Genomic DNA, 11,388 nt, shown 5'->3' with positions numbered 1-11,388 from the left:
TTATAACATGTTCTTTACAGTAAGAAAAAGAGGTTCTTTAAAGAACTGTTCACTGAAAGTCAGTGTGAAAAAAAAAACATTTTGGAATCTTGTGACACAAATGATCACATAAAGGCTGTGCTTTGGTGACTCGATTGCTATAGAGACCATCGTCATAGCAGGTCTCTGTGGAAGTGCCCTTGGTGATCTGGTTCTGCAAGTACATTCGGAGGAACAGGTTTGACAGCATGATCCCTGTGCTGATATTGTGAACATGCAACTCATTATGTCAAATTGACATGATCCATGACCAAGAGGTGGACCATAGAAACGAAAAACAAACATGTATTTGAAGGAACCAGAAGCTTGACATCATGCATAAAATGATCCTTTACCTGTCATGAGGAATGATACATGTATCTGTGACAGTTCAAGGCTCTTGTTGCTCTCTGAATGTTCAGGTTTGTTGACATATCTTTGGAGGGCGGGATTTTGGAAAGAGGGCTGTTGATGATGGCTGAAATCAAATTTAATATATCAACAACAGCATACAACTCATTAAACCCAGCATCCGTCTAAACTATAAAAGTATCTAATTATTCTAAATCAATATTTTTATGCACAGTATAACACCTTTTTTAGTCAAGAAACTAAATTTTATCTTTTGAATGGAGAAAGGGTATTCACATAAGAATTTAAATCAGATAAACAATGTCTCACGTACACAAATGTTCTGTTTTTTTTTTTCATTAATGTGCACATTCAACAGAAAACACAAAACTATAATACCCAACATAGAGAAAAGAGAGGATTTCAATTGCATTTATCAGTAAACCAATTAAATAAATTACTCACTTATTTGATAAAATAACTTGGACATTATAGTGTAAATGTAACAAGTAACCCTACCTTACTTTCAATGATTGCATGAGCTCTTCATTTACATCTACTGGTAATCAAGCAGACAAAAGGGCACAAAATGTGGACAAATGACCACAGAAGAATCAACTAAATCAATAAACATGACACACAAAAAGCACTGAATTACCTGATATATGAAAAAAATTATAATATTGACTATATACAGTATGTTGATCTATATCTTTGTGCACATGTGCAGAGTCAGAGGTATCTAACAGATCTATTGTTTTATATACAACGGCAATAATTATTATTAGGAGTATACATCACTCTTTCTTGTATTTAGGGTTTTAACAAAACTATAGACCGAGGTTTAAGCTTATGTGTGTAACACCCTACACCATTTGTGCTGTGGAGCTTATGGTCACATTTCTAAGCGACCATGCAGATATTAAATTTTTGCTTGAAAAAAAAAAAACCTCATTGGGGTGAACTCATATTTCTTGGGCATTTGATTGCAAGTGTAATCCGTGTGGTGGAATATGGTCCTAGCAAGCACTCTTTGGCAATGCCCTCATAAACACCCTGGCATTGTGGCGGCAGCTTTTACACCGGCCAGCTTCGCTCACATTATCTCTCGAAAACCGAGGCAGGAAACTTTAACATTAATCACAGACATTTCATTTACAAATAGAGTGTGTGTGCAAGAACTTCAGCACTTCACAAAATGCTGAGCTCTAAACCACATGTTGCATAAAAGCGAGTAGTAAATAAACTGAGTGTCTGTGTATGTAGACAGAGGGAAACCAGGGACACACAACTTGCCGTGTTTGTATCGATCGTGCTGCAGCCAGAACTCATCTACAAGCACAAGCCCTGAGGCTCTACAAGAGACGGACGGACAGACAGACAGACCGGGAGACAGAGACGGAGGGGGCTGCTGTTTGTGCTGGGGGATTGGGGAACAAAAGACTCCTAGAGTTTTACTCCAGCTCCTTCTGAAAGAGCGTGTAAAGAGAGAGAGAGAGAGAGAGAGAGAGAGAGAGAGAGAGAGAGAGAGAGAGAGAGAGAGAGAGAGAGAGAGAGAGAGAGAGAGAGAGAGAGAGAGAGAGAGAGAGAGAGAGAGAGAGAGAGAGAGAGAGAGAGAGAGAGAGAGAGACTGCTGGCTCTCCTGGCTCGGCTCCAGAGGATGATGTCATGGAGTATGACTTCACCATGCAGTGTCATCACTGCCCCCCTCTCCTCCTCCTGCTCCCTCCTTCCCTGCATCCCTCTCTTTCTCTCTCTCCACACACCCTAACAGAGAAGGTGCTGCTTCACTCATCCGTGCAAGAGTGATAGATAAAGAGAGCGAGGAACAGAGAAAGAGGGGTGGAAGAAATGGACAAAGAAGACAACAATGGAAGCGAACTAGTCCTTGCCTGTGTGGAAGTCACTGTCACAGTGCCCAGGTGTTGTGGATGGTTGCCAGGGCATTGCTATGCTGTTACAAAGGTGTTCTGACTGTTTGGTAGGGTGTTCTGGATGGTCGTTTATGGGCCAAGTCAAAAGAGTCCATTGTCTAGTCCGTCCATCCTTCATTGTGAGTCTATGACTCTCCTTCTCCTGTGAAACAGAAAAGAAGATATTTTGAAGACTGGTTAAACTGTTTTCTGTCTACATAATGAAAGTCAATGGGGTCCAAAACAACAATGGACTCCATTTACTTTCACTGTATGAACATAAAAATATATCTTTGGTTCCAAATATCTTTGAGGGTGAGTAAAACACAAAAGAATATTATTTTGAAGAGCGTTTCAACGGGTTTTGACCATATAATGAAAGTCATCGGGGTCTAAAACAACATTGGATTGCACTGAATTTCAATGTATGGAATGGCTATAAAAAACAAAACATTTTTAAAAATACCTTTGGAACAACATCAGGGTGAGTAAAACACACTCAAAATATATATATTTTAAAGAACGTTTTAACAGTGTTTGTCTATATAATCAAAGTCAATGGGGTCCAAAACTACAGTGAACTCCATTGACTTTTCACTGTATGGACATCCTATGGACAAAATATTTTTAGAACAACATGAGGGTGAGTAAATGATGGCGGAATTTACATTTTTAAATAAACTATCCCTTTAAGGATTTTAAAAGTCCCATAACCCCAAGTTTGATCAGAAACAACTAATGATAAGATAATGAGGCCAGTATGCCAAAGATGACAGGAAAGTGGGAAAGACTCTGAGAGACACTGGACATTAGGAGAAAGAGAGAGCAAGAAGGATACATAGATATAGAGATAGTGATGGGGAGGGGGTGGGTTGGTTTAATTACATTTCTCAGTGCCACTCTTCTGCCATACGGACTAACAGTCAACACACACACACACACACACACATAGCAACGCACAGGGAGGGGTGGTACTGTCTCTCGCTAACCATTTCCTCAGTTTTGAACAAACAGACAGCAACAAAAAAACACACACAAGACAGCTAAAAGCTAAAACCTGTGGACATTGAAGTATCTGCTGCCAGTTACATTTGCCTATTACACTGTCAATGAAACATCCTGAAAATGCAATTATACAAAAAATATAAAGATGATTATCATCTGTACTGTAATTGTTGTTATTGTCATCATCATGAGATTTGATAAAATAACCTAGAGGCATTTGTTTTTTTAAACATTTCCAGAGTTTATGAAACTGTATGGAGAATACACACTGTCTTTTGAAACAATTCTATAATAATAATAATAATAATTCAAAAAAAGAATACAATTGTACAATTTATTTAAAAGTTGACCCCCAAAAAAGGAGAACTCCCAAAAATTGACTTCTGTGGAAATAAAGAAAATATTTTGAAGAATGATGGTAACCAAACCACTTTGGTTACCAGTGACTTCCATTTTATGGACCAAAAAAATAAATAAATAAATAAAATCTGTTACACAGAGGAGAGTCAACAACATGAAGTAAATGATGACATAATTTCATTATGTGATCTATCCCTTTAAATTCTGTCTGGTCTCTCTTTTCTGCAACAAAACCGAATGGGGCTGCTGTCAAACTCCCAAAATAAAGTCGATAATGAAAGTAAATGATAACAGATTTGTCATTTTGGGTGAACCATTCCCTTAAGTTACTAAATCAAGCAGTACACCGAGTATAAAGCACTAAAAACACGAGTCCGTTTTGCCCTCCTCAGTGTGACACTGAGACACTGCGAACAACGGCTGATCCATGACGGAGATTTGCTTGAAACCGTTATGTGATCAGTCTTGTGGCCTCTCTTCAAGTCTGTAAGGTGAGGATTGGGATAAACACAGCTGATCCTAGACCAGCACAAAAGAGCTGCTTGACCCGTCCATTGGGATGGCACTAACGCTCTCCAGATTGGGCCAAGCAGGGGAGCAGGAGGTTTTGGACTGACGGGGGGAAAAGGGAAAAAGAGAGGGAGACAAAGAGAGCGATACAGTGAGCGGACGAAAGGGAGATGTATCGCTGCCAGGACTCCTGATTCTACAGCATCTGTCACCCTGAGTCAAAGGAACCAATAATAAATCTGCTATCAAAAATGAATGTAAATGAAAGCAAAGCTGCTCTGAAAATGTCCATACTGCTTTGAGCAAATGTTGGCATAATAAAATCTTTTAACACTTATATATAGGCCTATTACAGGTATAGATAGATAGATAATAGATAGATAGATAGATGAAAAATAGATGATGTATAGATAGATGATAGATAGAGAGAGAGAGAGAGAGAGAGAGAGAGAGAGATGAGAGAGAGAGATGAGAGAGAAAGATGAGAGAGAGAGAGAGATGAGAGAGCGCTGCAGGGATGACGTATTTTTGTAGGCCATAACCCAAAAAACGAATTAGCATTTTAGCACTTCCTGAAATCAATCGTTTTTTTAATGGGTTTTTGGTTAAATGACTGAAATAAGGTCTGTGGTGAACACAAGCTCAAGATGTTTTCATGCTTATTCTATGATATAAAATACAATAGTCAACATTTGAATTGGATCAAAACCTTTCATCAAGGTTATACATGAATTTTGAACAATATCTGTTCTTGTATCAATATCAACGTTTTTGATCCACTTCAAATGTTGACTACTGTACATCAGTAATACCCTCTTGTGATTTCTGAAAAGTTTTTTCTTGTCTTGTAAAAGGTGGTTTGCTAACAAGTGTCTAAATGGGACTAGAGAGACTGTAAGAATCATAACATGTGAGCATCATGAAGTTTTGTTGAGTCACAGAGATTATTCTCTGCAATAATCCAAAAGCCAATGGAAAAATCCTATTGGGTTTTTGTCGAGGGAACCAGGATGATTCTAACTTCCCGCTTGGCCAACAAAAATCAACAAACATCATCCATCTATCCATCTATCTATCTATCTATCTATCTATCTATCTATCTATCTATCTATCTATCTATCTATCTATCTATATATATATATGTATATATATCTTTGTCTTTGTATATATATAATCCTGATGAACGATATAATTTTGACCAGGTCAGAATGTTGTGTGTGTGTCACTCTGTTCATTCAATTTAAGAAAGAGTCCAGGAATTTCCATAGAAAAGACCCAAATTCCACCTTGCATTGTAATACTTCTGTGAAAAATACCACGTTGTCTGAAAACCAGGACACCCATGTCTACACTTTACTAAACAGTATCTGACCTTCTCTCTCAGTCTCCACAACTTCTGCACATGGTTCAAATGAACGAATCCACACGCCTGTTAGTGATTAGATTGGGCCAATGTGTAAAACCTCACTATCTAAAAGGCTCTAATCGCACGGACCATTAACAGCATGCTAATTACACAGAATTCCAGCCGGGAGGAGAAGAGAGAGGGAAGTCGAGGAGAACGGAGTGAGAAGTAGAACGTAATCCAGACTCGCTTTGAAGTTCAGTAACACAAGCAGCTAGTAAACTAAAGCATTTATCATTAATATGCAGTGCTCCGAAAACATTTAAACTCTTCAAGGTATAAATGACTCTGACCACAGAGTTACAGTCAAGGCTTTGAAGAGTTTAGGGAATTTCTGCTGGAATGCTTTGGTCTCGCCTGTGGATGGAAATGCCAAAATGAGACATCAGTGGAAATATAATAAAGGATGGACTATAGATTTTTTTAATTATAATTTCTTTGGAAAATCCCCTTCTTCGTTCTTAGTTTTGTCATTGTAGATCGCTATCATATTGCTAAGTTCATTCAAACACCAAAACAATCACATGCGTATAGATATCATTACTGTTCAGAAGTTTGGGGTCAGTATGATTTTAGTTTGTAGTTTTTAAAAGAAATGTATACTTTTATTTAGCAATGATGCTTTAAATTGTTCAAAATTGGCAATAAACACTTTTTTATATTGTTACAATAAAAAATTATATTTAAGAAATGCTGTTCTTTTTAACTTTCCATTCATCAAACAATTGTGTCAATGTATTTTTCCAGCATTATTAATAAAAAAGGTTTCTTGAGCAGCAAATCAGCATATTAGAATGATTTCTGAAGCATCACGTGACACTGAAGACTGGAGTAATGGCTGACATGGAAAGCAGTTGTTTCAAATTATAATAATATTTCACAGTATAACTGTTTTTCCAGTATTTTTGATCAAATAAATGAAGCATTGGTGAGCATGAGAGACTTATTTCAAAAACATTAAAAGTGTACAGACCCCAGACTTTTCAATGGTAGTGTATATTGTTTTGACACTTGTAAAAAATCTCTCTCTCGTTTAGACTGTTTCTGAGATACAATGCTAATGCTAATCCATACAGAAACTCGGATATGAAAATGTTTGCTCTTGTTAACAAGGAGGATTGATAAGAAAGAAAGTGAGAAAGATGGAAGAAGGGATAGCGCTCGAACAGGAACACTAAGGACCTCCTATGCCCCAAAAAGATGCAGCGTTTTCTCTTGGTATCAGAACAAAGGCGGTCTTTCTTTGCTATGCTAAAATCGTGGTGACAGTGTTCCCCGACAGAGCTCATCTCGTTTGCAAGTGCCTATAGATGGAGGCCTGAGTTTGACCTCTGACCTCTCCATTCATTGTGAGGCCAGCGAGCCTTGTGTCAATCAAACACAAAGCGTTTTCTTGTCACTCTGTCCCACAATAGTTCTTAAAGAGAGGCCCGTGTCTGTCAGATGAACTGGATTGATTCATTTGTCTGCTGAACAGAGCTTGACTTCAACAGCTTTTAGCCTCATTGATGTAGTTAATGCATATCGTGTACGTTTGACGAAAGCTTGACACTGGCCAGCTTGATCCCGAGCCTAACATGGGCCAGGGGAGTTGCTGAAAAGCCCAGCAGGAATGACATCACTCTGAAGTGAGTGTGCATGTGTAAAAGATAAGACTTAAACTGAATCCTACCAGATCTGTGAAAAACCGACTAAATATGATTCAGCTTCACTCTCGGCTAGCATGGGCCTTTAGCTAAAGGAACAGTTGACCTAAAAATGAAAATTCTGTCATTATTTACTCGACCTCTTGTTGTTTCAAATTACTTTCTTTCTTCTGTGGAACACATTTTGAAGAATGTTGGTAACCAAATAGTTTCGGTTCCCATTGACTTCCCATTGAGAGGCTTGATTGGGCTTCCTCGAGGCTTCCTCGGGGCCAACGGCAAGGGGTTTTTGGCCTGATACCTGGTCCAAAGCGGGCCAACTGTGGTTTGAGGAACAAAGGTGGAGTTTATCTGAGTCTAAAGAGAGGGTCAACATGCACCGCTGCTCATTTCCCATGTTTTCATATCAGGCTACCAGCTAACTTACACATTAAAGACATTTAAAAGAGTTTTCAGCTCAAAGCTCACTTTCAGACACCAGCGGGTATTTGAAACTACTTCCGACTGCAATCAGACGGGGATTCTGATCACAGTATGAAATACTTATATGCGATGCGATGCTAAAGGTTATTAATGTCAACCATTGCGATAATAAATACACATATGATAATGGAAAATAACAGAGACCGCTTGAAGACAAATCATATATGATTATAATCGTGTATTTATTTGGTTTCATGTTTCATCTGTCTCTTCCCTGTGCCTTTGTGGATACTAGACTTCTGCACTTGAATATGTCATAAATTACATATACTCCGATTAACTCGTTTAACTCATAACTCCTGTTTTCCGCTCACGAGCTCCCTCTGTTGCTCTGACTGAAGGGATAACGGGAGGCGGGAGAGATACCTCAAACATCCTCAGATTGCATAATTTCGTGGGAAATTAATCGAAATGCTCATTCTTTCTAAATAAATGTGACGTAAACATATATTTTGTCAATATTTTTCAAGATGTCTAAGCCTTTAGACTTAAACGCCTTACTGGAGTTCTTTTATGAATTCCTGTGATCACAACTAAATGGAGCAGGTGCGATTGAATAAGCATATGTGTGTTCTCTTTTTATGTGAGATTATTTCAGAATTATTGATGTACACAAATTAATAAATTACTGTCACTGTAGCATTTTTAATCATTTGTCACATATCGATTCGGGAGTCTTAAATATTTAAGTAAAGAGTAGAGTAGAGGTGTACTCACCCAGTGTCGTTCTAAACCAGTGTGACTTTTTTCCTCTGTGGAACATAAAAGAAGAGATTTTTAATAATGATGCTAACCAAATGGTTTTACTTCCAATTGACTTCAATTGTATGGTCAAAAAATGTAACAGTCAATGGGAACCAAAACTGTCTGGGTGGACTATCCCTTTAAGGTTAGGGTGTAGATAAGGGTTAGGGGTTAGTATTTGTTTTAGCATTGTGTAGGCAATCAGCACTGTGACTTACAAAAGTTTGGCACAAAAAAAAGTCATGATCCTCATATGAAACTTTGAGAAGTCTGATTCATATTTGTTCCAACAGATGAAGCAGTTCAACACAATGATTCACTAACCAAGTAATATTTTGCACCCTGTTCTCGGTTACACTGTATTTTAAGGTGTCCATGTTACAGTGTAATTCCGTATTTAAGTACTGAGTAATATTAATGAACAACATTTACTTACTATAGGGTCAAGGTTAGGATTAGGGTTTGGTTTAGGGTTAGTTCCATATAATTATACATAATTTACTGTTATTACTATAGTAAGTAAATGTAACATACATGTGCACTAAAATAATGTGTTAGCGGCCTTTTTTTTAGCTCTTTGGGGCCGGAAATGCTAGAATATGTCGTGATTCTTTGTTTAAAGTTCAAACACAATTGCACTTATGTGAGAACCGAATCAGAATTACATTTTAAACTGGGAACCACTAAAAACAATCTGAACCGTGAACTTTCACCGTGAACTTTGCTGAATCAAACGAACTGCAGCCAAACTGAGTGTTTTTCTTTTCTCCTGCATTCAGTCAGCTTTGGCAGAGCAGTGCTTCATCTCTCTCTCTCTCTCTCTCTCTGAGCAGGAGTTAATTAGAGAACAGTTGTGAGTTGCGTTCACACAGCCCAGCCCAACGGGCGTCTGGTAAATGACAGGGCTCCGTTTGCACACTCTTTCAAAACCCAGCGGCGTGGCTGCAACCCCTCCAAACTTACACCAATTACGACAACTTCTGCCACTCCCTCCGTTGCCTCCTCCGTCCTCTGTTTATGCTTTTGGCTGGGGCAATTTTACACTGGTCTCCGGTCAGGATTTGTGCATGCAGTATGACACAATGCAAACTCAAAGTGAGCTTTGTTGTGGTTTAATATTGATCCAATCCTAAGGCTGATCTTATATGTGATCTCTAATTTAAAACCAGCCTTTGTCATAAAATCTAAAGAGCAGATCTGTACTATGAAAATTCGCTTCAAAGAAAAGAGAGAAAAGATCTGCACTCTCTCCAGAAACACCAACCACCTCCTCTGTCCTTTTCTCCCCTTCACGACAGCCACTACACCCATCTGGAGCCCCAAGGGCTTCTGGGACGAAGCTCGTCCAGGAGAAGAGTGGGGGTGGAGAGCTGGGCCTCCAAATTAGTGGTGATTGCAATCGTTAGCGTTGCTTGTTTGTTTGTGTTTGAATCCACTATGGTTAACAGAGGAAGAAGTGAAGTGTGGAAAATGAGATAGAGAGGCAGAAGGAGAGACACAGAAAAAAAAAAAAAAGAGTATTCAGGAGGATTGTGCTTACCTTCTGTCGCTGTCGTAGAATTAATTTTTTAGGGCTGGAAAGTACAGAATATATGATTCCGTTATTGATATCATGTTCACAAATAAAAAGAGATATTTGCTCCTGAAGTGAACACTGTGCACTAATGCAGACAACTGTAAACTAAAAGTCAAACTGGCAATGTTTTCCCTGCATCATTTATTTCTATATGTATGGGGGAAAACACTTTAGCACTTTAGTAATATAAAATATTAAGTTTTGGGGTCAGTTTTAAAGAAATTAATGCTTTTATTTAGCAAGGATGCATAAAATGATCAAAAGTGACATTTATAATGTTACAAAAAAATCTATTTCAAACAAATGCTGTTCTTTTGAACTTTCTATTCTCCAAAGAATCCTAAAAAAAAAAAGTGTCTTGGTTCCCACAAAAATATTAAGCAGCACAACTGTTTTCAAAACTGATGATGATAATAATAAGTTTCTTGAGCATCAAATCAGCATATTAGAATGATTTCTGAAGGATCATGTGACACTGAAGACTGGAGTAATGATGCTGAAAATTTGCATACATTTTAAAATATATTAAAGTAGAAAGTAGTTATTTTAAATTGTAATAATATTTCACAATATCACGGCTTTGACTGTATTATTGATCAAATAAATGCAGCCTTGGTGAGCATAACTTTTGAACGCCATATGTGTATCATTTTTATTTCTATACTAATTCAATACAATTATAGTTTATAATTCTATATAAAACATATAATTATATAATATACACACTACATTTTTAATTTTTTTTACTTATAAACTAGTATTATATACAGTTATAGTTTTTTTTTTATTTATACTATGCATCGTATCAAAGAGATTTATATACTAGATGGTGTTATGTACTATAGTTTATAGATATGATTTTTAATTACATGTGTGACTGAGTATTATATAATATACAGTTATAGTGCTTATACAGTTATACTATAAAGATAAATCTTACATTTACATATTAGATTCTTACTAGATATACTTGACATTTACTGGACCTTGCTGTATTCTGCCAACAAAGCAACATACACAAGTTTGTGCCGTAGCAAGCAGTCACCATTAAAAAATGCACACAAAAATGCTCCTTCTTTATGACTTAGCAGGTAGTTTGCTTCAATTCACAAATGAACAAGTCATGCTCGTTCCATCCAGTGAATTCCCCTTACAGTCAGAGAAACTCGATGAGTCATCGCGAGGGATTCCCTACCCCTCTCTCCCAAACATGGGCAGGAAGAATGGAGTGTTTTTAGGAAGGAATGCTGATTGGGGCCCTTGGCGAGGGGGTGTGCTAATGCATTTGTAACACTGTGGCCTCGTGTTTGTGGCGCGCTTCACACTGTGCAGCCAGGAAATCATCAGGACAATTTGACAAAGAATGTCTAGTATTTT

This window comes from Squalius cephalus (genome assembly GCF_949319135.1).
Source record: "Squalius cephalus genome assembly, chromosome: 2".
Classification (NCBI taxonomy): Eukaryota; Metazoa; Chordata; class Actinopteri; order Cypriniformes; family Leuciscidae; genus Squalius; species Squalius cephalus.
The sequence above is the reverse complement of the archived record's forward strand: the minus strand, read 5'-3'. Positions refer to the sequence as shown.